General features: G+C 42.8%; 1 pseudogene; it reads left to right on the plus strand.

Annotated features, from left to right (window-relative positions):
- Window positions 1–1,033: 1,033 nt before the first annotated feature.
- On the plus strand, window positions 1,034–3,638 carry LOC121925456 (annotated as a pseudogene).
- Window positions 3,639–9,995: the final 6,357 nt, after the last annotated feature.

Consider the following 9,995-nt stretch of genomic DNA (forward strand, 5'->3'; position numbering starts at 1 on the left):
GCAGAGTAGCAGTCTGCATATGAAAAGACCACAGGAGGCCTTTTAACCAAATGACTGGTTTAATATCCGATACAGTTCAACTGGTGGTATGAAAATAGCTGATAGGAATTGTCTGTTTGGAAATATTTTGGAAATATTCCCAGAGATGATAGGAATATCATGGAAATATTCTGGATCAAGCAGAAGTAAACCATAGTAAACATCTTTTATATTATAAGGTAATGCTTTCCCCATGAATTATCATTTCCAAATGAAGCAAGAAATACAGAGCTAAAATGGGCAGGTGACTAAAAGCTTCTGTTAATATATTTTTTTTAAAAAACCTCATGTTATTGATATACTATCTTTCATAGGTAGATCAAATAACACCAAAATACATTTTAAAGGCTCATAAATAAAGGTTAATAATAATAATAAATAAGCAACTGCAAAATCTCTGGAGCCCCCAAATCCTGTTTCCCCCTACTATGTTCCCCCCAGGTGGCATTTACCCCTTCTTTCAGATACAAGGAACTGGAGGGAAGATCACTTTCATAACAGGATTTGAGGTGATCTGAATTGTCTGATAATTCACTGATGTGTAAGGAATCACAGATATGATTTTTATGTTGGCAATCAATGAATGGGGGGGGGGGATCTAGCATGGAATTATGACTTTGCTCCTCAGACCTCCCACTCAATCAATGCAGCGCTCACCATGAATTCCTAGAGGTGTCAGAAATGGCCACAGCAGCACATGCCTTGATGGCATCCTGTTTGTTATTACTGTAACACATTCTATGCAGAATTGCCTTTGGAAACTATTCAGATACATCACCCAGGTCCAAAATCCTGCAGTCAGGCTGCTGACAGGGGGTGGTGACAATGAGCATGTAACTTCTTTGTTGCAGCAGTTCCAAAATTCAAAGTTATCACCTATAAAAACTCATACAGCTCAAATCCACACTGTCGGAAAGACAATGTCTCTTTATGTGAACCTCCACAAGTTTTAAGATAGTTAGAGAAGTGCTTTCTCTTGGTTCCCATCAACATCATGGATGTTTGGTGAGGACATAGGAGTCAGCCTTCTTGGTGGTTCCTCCCAGACTATGGAATTCACTCCCGCAAGAGTTTAGGCTGGCTCTCTTTCTGCTCTCCTTCTGCCAGTAGGCAAAGGCCTTTTTAATTCAGGTCTTGCACTTTTAACTCATTGTGACAGAACGTTGATCTTTTTACTTTGTTTAAATGTGTGTAAAGTTGTTTTTAAAGTTTAATGGTTAATGTTTTTAAAGGGGGGTTTAAAATATAATAAGTTTTGACTTGTACCCTGTTTTAATGGTAGCAAGCCCTATACCAGGAGAAAAATGAAATCTCATAGCTGCATCTTCTTCTTTAGTGTGCAAAGCAAGGGGAGGAAGCTCCAGGCAGGAACATAGCTTTGAAATGTGTGTGTTGTTGTTGTTGTTGTTGGTGGTGGTGGTGGTGGTGGTGTTATGTTACTTCAAGTCATTGCCAACTTATGGTGACCCTAAGGTAAACCTATCACTTGGGTCAGTGGTGTCACTCTGGGGCCATTCAAACTACCTTTTACCGCGGATCAGGAACCGAATTATGCACGTGAAGTTCATATTCGCCCCAAATCTCCCACAAGCAAATCTGAGGCTTGCACACCTGTTCCAGGGCAACTGCCCCTTAGTGTGTGTCATTTGGAAGTGGAGTAAAAGCTGTATCTTTTTTTTAAAAAAATGGGTTCGTTGAATATGAACTTGTCCCCAATCATGATCAGGGCAAGTTCAGGGGATGGATTTAGGTCAGAGGTAGAGCAGTGGGCAGAACATTCCCTCTCTTTCATTGGGTGAAGGAGGAGGAAGAAGGAGCCGGGGGAAAGAGGGATACCAGGTAATCAGGGTGACTACTTCACCCAGCAGGGCACCGCCAACCACCTCTGCGGAGGCTGACATTAAACTCTCCCGCTCTGCGAGAACAACAATAGCTCAAGACTCCGGAGCCAAGGAGCCGGAGGAAGGATGCAAAGGGCAATCGGGGTGCCTGAGAAAGGGTCAAGTTCAGGGTAGATCAGAGGGAAGGCACAGAACGAAACAAGCCTCCCTCTCGCACCAGGCAGCTCTTTTTTATTTTTTATATATTTGACAGTCTATGTGCATAGTTCTACAGGTAGATACATATATAGATAGAATGTGTCTGCTTGCACTACTTTCCCTTTCATTTCCTTGCTCCCAGCAGCACGCACTTTGCAAAAGGCTATTTTTTATTTTTTATATGCGAATGCTACAAATGTTTCTCTCTCAATTTGGCAAATTGATACAGAATGCTTTTGCTACTTTCTGTAAGGAACTGGGCTGCCTGAGGAAAAGCAAAGGGCATTCCAAGGTGAGGAAATTATTATTATTATTATTATTATTATTATTATTATTATTATTATTATTATTAAAGAGTGAAAATATTACGTGTACCGGCTGTTCTTCCTCAGAGGCAATGGCATTATCTACATATACTCATGGATTTGGGAAAGAAAAGTGCCCATTAGGCTTATGATTTTTGCAGTATTGTCACCGCTGATTATGAGGAAGAAGACATGGTTCTGTTTTTCATTTTAAGTGAACATCCTTAATTTTTTGCATTTTCAAACCAATGTGCAAAATGAGTTCTTTGAAATAGGGATTTATCCAATTACTCCAATTAAACATGTATAGTATTCTCATGTAACTGGGGCAGAGCTGTGAGGTGTCGAGCAAAGATATTCTGCAAGGAAAAATGAGGAAATTATAGAAGGGCATGCTGAATTTACTTCTTCTTTTACTGAAATTCAAACAGCTGTAAGAAGAACACAGAATTAAAATCAAAATGGATATGGTCTGCACTGCAACCACTTGGCAGCAGGCGAGGCGCAGCTGAATGGAGGAGAATGGGCCATGGCTGAGTGATCACCACTGAGGCATCTAGTGCAAGATCCAGGTGCTGCAGCACAGCCGACAAGGCCGATGAGAGAGCTGAGAGGCTGGAGAGGGAGGTCGAGGCCGAGCACTGCGCCCGCAAACAGGCTGAGGCAGAAGTGGCATCCCTAAATCAGCACATTCAACTAGTTGAGGAAGAGCGGACCAGGCCAGGAGCACCTTGCTGCAGCCTTGCAAAAGTTGGAGAAAGTCAAGAAGCTGAAGAGAGTGTGAATGGACCGTGAAGTCTATTGAGAACAGAGCCCTGAAGCATGAAGAGAAGATGGACCTGCCAGAGATCAAGCTCAATGAAACCAATCACATCAATGAACAGGCTAACCAAAAATATGAAAAAGTTGCCCAGAAACTGGTCATCATAGAAGGAGATTTGGAGCATACAGTGGAGAGGGCTGAGCTGGCAGAATCCCACTGCTGGGAACTGAATGAGCAGATCCATGGACCAAAACTTAAAGTTCCTTGCTTAGGCAAAAGAAAAGTACTCTCAGAAAGAGGGCAAATATGAAGAGGAGATCAAGATCTTGACCGAAAAACTCAAGAAGTCTGAGACCCATGCTGAGTTTCCAGAGAGATCAGTAGCCACTGGAATGCTGGCTGAGGGGAGATGAAATTTCCGCTAGTGGCAGTTAGTGGCAGTTAGAATGTTAGATAGGGTTTTGCTGAGTTTGTTAAGGAAACTGAAATTGTAACAAAGTTAACAGTAAGAAAGAAACCTCACCAACTGAAATAAGTAACAAGTGCCATAAACTACAGCTGAGTTATTTTCATTTATTCAAGTAACATTTTGTTGGAACATCTATACAATAAAGTTCGGTTCTTATTTTAATGAAAGCTTGTCTAAAAGTTGAATTACATCCATGTTACCATTATAAGGCCTTTTGGAACAGAAATTCTTAAAAGGGTTTGTCTAATTTTGGGGACAGCAGTGAGGAAGAAGGCCCAGGGTGCTGTAATCCAGGAAAATATATTAGTTACCAGAGAAGTGTGTGTCACATGAAGTCATTTCTCTTCTCCTTGTGAAGCTGGTGGCCAGTTACGTAGTTTGGGGGAGGGAGTTGCAATCGAGGCAATAATGTCACAATCATCACTAAATAGCAGTTGTGAATATGGAACAGTTATCTAGTCATGCATAAAAGCTTTATATTCATGATCACTACTTAAGGATGATTGTGACACTATTGCCACAGCCATAACTCTCCCCAACCTACTTTACTGGGCATTGGCTGCATGGAGAGAAAGAGATCCATTTTGCCAGTGACTGGAGCATGGGTGAATGATGTTTCTGTTTAGCGGGTATTTGGGGGGGGGGGGGGGTGGACCAGGAGAAGTTAGTTAAGTATACTAATAATCCAAAAAAGTTATGAGATTATAAATCCAGTTCATGAGCTTGTATATAAATATTGAACAGGATTCCAGCCATTATCATTAAATTTGCTCAGAATACAGTTTAAGGTCTTCTGCACACTGCTATGTAAATCAGCTTTGAGTCCCAGTATTGGGTTATAGGCAATCTTTGACTACTAGCTCCAACTTGTTCCTCTTTGAAAGCGCTTTAGGGCACTTCTGTTGAAACCTTGTGCAAGTTCATCCCTATGCAAGTTGAAAGACCTGATCGTTCCCATTGCTTAACTTGTATGCACATTTACATTTGATTAAATCGAAATCCCAGATGGAGGCTATGGTCAGTTTAACAGATGTTCCCTTACATCCCTGATAATTATTATGTTTTAGATTGGCCACATCCAGGCTCAGACTTCATAGTAGGATTCCATAATTCTTTTTCAGGAGGAAATTCTGTGGTCTAGTGGTAGTTGCTGTTACTGTTGTCATACCAGCTGATCACACTAATAGTGGACTCTTACTTCATCACAGAGGAGAAGCCAGCATCCTCATCCATACCTGGGATGAGAAGGGCTCAGCAATCACCAAACTCCAAATGACCAATTTTAGATATGCAATATTATTTTAAAAGTGACATATTGTTGTTCTTGCTATTCTTGGATTAACAGTCTAGCAAATGCTGTGCTGACTACAATTTTTGACCCTCAGTGATTTGGATTCAGCGCAGGTATCTAGGAAACAGTGAGGTATCAGAGAACAGCAAACCGGCCCAATACCATCATCATGCAGTGATTGTGGGATCTGAGGAAAGGCCTCCCCTCCATACTATTAAGTGTCATTGCTCTGGCCTCTGAGGGGAGAAGAGCAGCCAGCATGTGCTGGACTTGATCCCTTCCCCCATTGCCATCCTTTTCCCCTTGTGTTTCATGTCCTGTATAGATTGTAAACCTGAGAGCTAGAAAATGTTGAATTAACAACTGGAAAGCCTGTCTGAGAGACTTTTTTGGATGAAGGGCTCAAGGTATAAATGCTCTAAACAAGTGAGTAAATAAAGCAGCCCAAGTAGTTTATTTTTTTTTAAAATTCTGCTGTCCTGATCCTATGTCAACACATTCAGCTCTTTTGACAGTTTGTTTGGAATTGCTGCCAGAGCACCTATCACCATTGTTGTCATCATCGTCGTTTTCTCCTCCTCCTCCTCCTCCTTGTGATCATCATCAAGGTTGTGGTTGATTTCATTATTTATCACTATAAATCAACTATACTATATCTAGACATTATTTTTTAAGTCAAAAGATTCATGCCTCCAGTCTTACCTCTCAGGCTAGTTCCAGATGATGGTGCTTGGGGATAGTTGCTCCTCTTTAAAAAGAGCTATTATATGGCATTCCACTGTATCCCGAATTCCATTGTATCCCAAATACTTTAAACATCTACATCTCTTGGGAGGAATCATCTAGAGGCATGGGACAGGATACTATCAGTACACTTATGACACTCAACTATATTTCTCCAGCCTTCAAAACATCCTCAGTCTAAGGCTAGTCTGTTTCCTCTAAATGGATGCTTGGAGGAGGTAACGGGTTGGATTAAGAAAACAAATTTAGTCCAGGGAAGATAGAGATAGGCCCAATACAGACCGGCAGAAAGTGCCACCCTGTGGGCGGAGTCTGGGTGCAGCGTCCTGATGATGCTTGCCCTAACTCTGCCCCCATGGCACCATTTTGGTGTGTGCCAGTCCAGACGGCATGTGCCATCATGACACACCTTTGGTGCTGAGTCCAAATGATGGAGCACTGAAGGGGTGCCATAGAGCTGCACCGCCTCAGCTATGACACCCTTTGGAGGATGAAAAAAAGAGCTGCCTTTTGTGTCTCCTTTTTGCACCCTCCAGAAGCCGGACTGGGGGCACGGCGTAAGGTTGCTGCGGTCCCGATCCGGCCAGGAAAGGGGCGACTTCCTGCCACCCTTAGGGGCAATCGGTACAGCCCCTTAATTACTATTAAGAGTCCTAATCTGGGGTTCATGGTGTGTCAACCAAACGAGACCTGGATTGGGTTACACTGTGCCTGAAAACTGTGTTTGCACCTTGGGAGTGCTCCCAATGTCAGTCCAGATAGATGTGACAACCCATGCAATCATGCAGATTGACATGCACACTGGCCCCACAGCATAAGTCCATTTCCACAACCTTGAATGGAATGGAAATGTACCTACTTCCATAGGGAGAATTTATACACGCACAAAACACTCACAGGATTTTGCCCTGAATATTTCTAAGCTAAAACACAACAACTAATAAACTGAGCACCTGTAATTATCTATATGACTGATCAGCCACCCTTTGACTATAAAATGTTTTTAAAATTAAGGGAAAAGAGTGATGCATCAACTGACAGTAGCACTTATGGGGCCTTGCCTTGCCTACCTATGCCAGCCTGGAGTAATCATGTAATAGACTGAGCTTTCCACCACATCTGATGAAGACACACTAGTAAAGCTTTTCAATTATCAAACAGTTATAAGTATTTTATGGGGCCAAAACTGTTAGAAATTTTCCCCTGCTGAGAGAAGAGCAACCAAGTATTGACACCACCCGTTAACTTTCAGGAAACCTCACTGCATTTAATGATTGTATTAATGAACTGGGAAAACCTCCTGGGTCTAAGCATGAAAAACAATGTTAGAATGCTAATCCAAACTTTCATCTGAAGTTGTTTCCAGTTATTTAAACTTGGTTGGTGGGTTTCTTATGAAAGGAAGTTGGAGACAACTTGCAGAGGCATGTTTTTTTATAAGCAGAAGAAAAAGGTGGCAAGGAGAAAGATTTAAGCAAGAGTACATGCTGTATTGAAAGCAAAGACTCAGGAGATGCAGCACAGAAGGAGAGCTTGGAGTCCAACTCTACTAGGAAACCTTATTGAAAAACATTATTAGGTCATCCAATGATGTGGGTTTTGATATATAATTGCTGGGGCGTTGAGGAAGTGGAAAGCTCAGCCCGTCCAGCTCATTCATTCCTTGCATAATTGATTTGCGACTCAAAAGTTGTTGGAAAAAAGTTTACGGAAAGATATCAGAAGTTCATTTGAAAAAGAAGGCAATGAAAAAGCAGCTTCTCCAATGGCTGCTGCACTGGCAGTGGAACAAAACCTCAGCTGCTACCCTGAAATGTTTGCGTGTGCCGTTTTGGCTGTGACACAAACACACAAACACTCTCAGTTCCAGCTCAGACTCTCTGTGCAGTTTTATTGCAAATTAGGACCTTTCTTTCTTCCCTCCCAATTGGTTGTGGGGGATGGTTTCACCACCAAGAAAGAGGTCTTCTCTTCCAGGATGGAAAAATGCCACTGCATTAGGCCAATGAGTTCAATAACATTTGGCTCACGGTTTGTATCCTCTGAGGGGCAGCAGTCCTCCTTAGCAGAATGCCATCATCCCAGAACTAGCTAAGAGGTGAGCTATTCTTCATGTAAAATAACCATGTCTTCTGTTTCCCTTTTAGTTCAAAGATAATGTTGGGACTTGATCAAGAGAGTGCTTGGTTATAGTGCTGGCCTGGGACATAGGAGATGCTGGTTGTGTTCCTCATCAAGCCGTGCGATCTGGGACCAGTCACCTTCTCTTACCCTAACATCCCATAGAGATGTCTCATAATGATGATGAGAGATAAAGTTGGGAAAGGGGAGGTAGAGAGAACTATGTTACAATGGCTCAATGGAGTGAAGGTGCAGTATAAATGCAAAAAAACAAATAAATGTAGAAAAGAAAGAAATTGTCAAATTGTAGGAAAGCTATTAAATCACCTTTAACATCTTCATTCTTTTGAAAATCCCCATGTGGGACAAGAACACACTTAGTCAAATGAGAAATTGTTACCTGACTGAGCACTGGTACGGCTGGCCACTAAAGCCCCTTTGAAGGCAGCATGGGGGGGGGGCATGGCGTATGCATAACACAAGCCCTGACACCGCCCTGATGCCACCAGGAAGCGACCCGTCTGTCCACATGTGAGCTGGCTTTATGGTGTTCTGATAGCGCAACATTTAGACGGTGCACACTGCCTGAGTGCTGCAAAGCTGCGGTGTGGTGATGGAAAGGGTGCCTTTTTGCTTGTTCAAAAAGGAGCAGCATTTTGCCGCCTCTTTTTGAGCTGGCAAATAGCAGGATTGGGGCAACGGTGTGCAGTTGCTGCAGCCCCGATCTGGCGCTCAAAGGGGCAGTGTGAAGCCACCCCTTCAGGGCTGTCCTTTTCAGCCCAATAGAAAGCACTTTAGGACACATTAAAAACCAGCACACCTCTTTCTGCCGGTGTTTAATATGGCACAAACCTTTGTTATGGCAAAATCAGGTGTCTGGTGGATTGCGCCCATAACATCTGATACCATTAAGAATTGGCTAGCCTTTGAGATGCCACAGGCTCTTTGTAGTTCTCACAATAACAGTAATTAGTCTTGCTAACAGAATAGGCACAGATCAAGACAGACCAATCTTCTCCTATAGTGTCTTGTATTGCCTAGGCAACCAGAAAAAGCAGGCTGCTGCTTCCAATTGTTACTCATTAACTTGTTAATCAAATCTTCCTGCCTTGGCTTTTCTTTTCTTTTTGTTTGTTTGTGCTGATTAGAAAAGTGGAAATAGCAGGATTTCACCCAGTGAAATAAAAGTGGATATGATAAATCTAGCCCAGCCACTCTAAAAGTACCAAGATCACATCTGATCGGAAGCTACGCAGGGTCAGCCCTGGTTGGATGGAAGACTAACAATGGCTACATCCACACTGGAGAAATAACCCGGTTTGGCACTGCTGTGTACTGCCCTGGCTGAAGGCTACGGAATTCTGGGAGTTGGAGTTTGTTGTGGTCCCAGAGCAGAGTCGGAGCTCTGTAGACTATTTTTCAGAGGAAGGAATTAGCAAACTACCTCTGGCATTAGGCATCTCTAAGCCTAAGAAAAACCTTGGATCAAACCTTGATAAAAACAGAGCTGCTGTCAAAAGATCAGAAGAGACTGAGGAATGGGAAGGACAGCTATGAAAGAACCAGACAAGATCCTAAATTGCAAAGATATAACACTGAACACTAAACATGGCATTCAGGTGATGGACACCCTTGGATCAGGCCAAAGCCACAGCACAGCCCCCTAAGGCAGCCCAAACCTGGTGCAAAAAAAAACACGCCAACAAAGAAGAGCTCCTTGCCAGTGGTCTATTGTGGACTGCAGACTGTGTGTGGGGGTGACCTGACTCAGGATCATGATGTCTGGTCACTACGGTCCTTGCTGAATGGGGGAGCGATCGGGGTGGGAGCAGCTTCTGGCCACTCCTTTTCCCCATCTGCTTGAGGCCTAAAGCTAGGTTCATCCAAGCCATTGTATTTCCCAAGACCAAGTACAAATGGGGCGGCTGGGCAGTGAAGAAAGGAGACAGAATTCAAATTTGAAGCTATTTGGAATGAAGATGGTTGGAAATCATCTTCCACCCATTACTCCAGCCCATTATGGACCTGCTCTGTGGAAATGATGGAGATGAAAAAAATGGTTCTTCTTTACCATTGCATCTCTCCGTGTGGTAAATATGTTTTTTCGGGTGGTTCAGAGTCTTTTGAAGCAATCCAAGGAAAAATGTCATAGGACTGCATGTTATCAAAAATCTAAGAATACCCGTCAAAAGAGGGTGACATGGGGTTGTTTACCAGGAAGAAA

The sequence above is a fragment of the Sceloporus undulatus genome, chromosome 1 (genome assembly GCF_019175285.1).
Source record: "Sceloporus undulatus isolate JIND9_A2432 ecotype Alabama chromosome 1, SceUnd_v1.1, whole genome shotgun sequence".
Lineage (NCBI taxonomy): Eukaryota > Metazoa > Chordata > Lepidosauria > Squamata > Phrynosomatidae > Sceloporus > Sceloporus undulatus.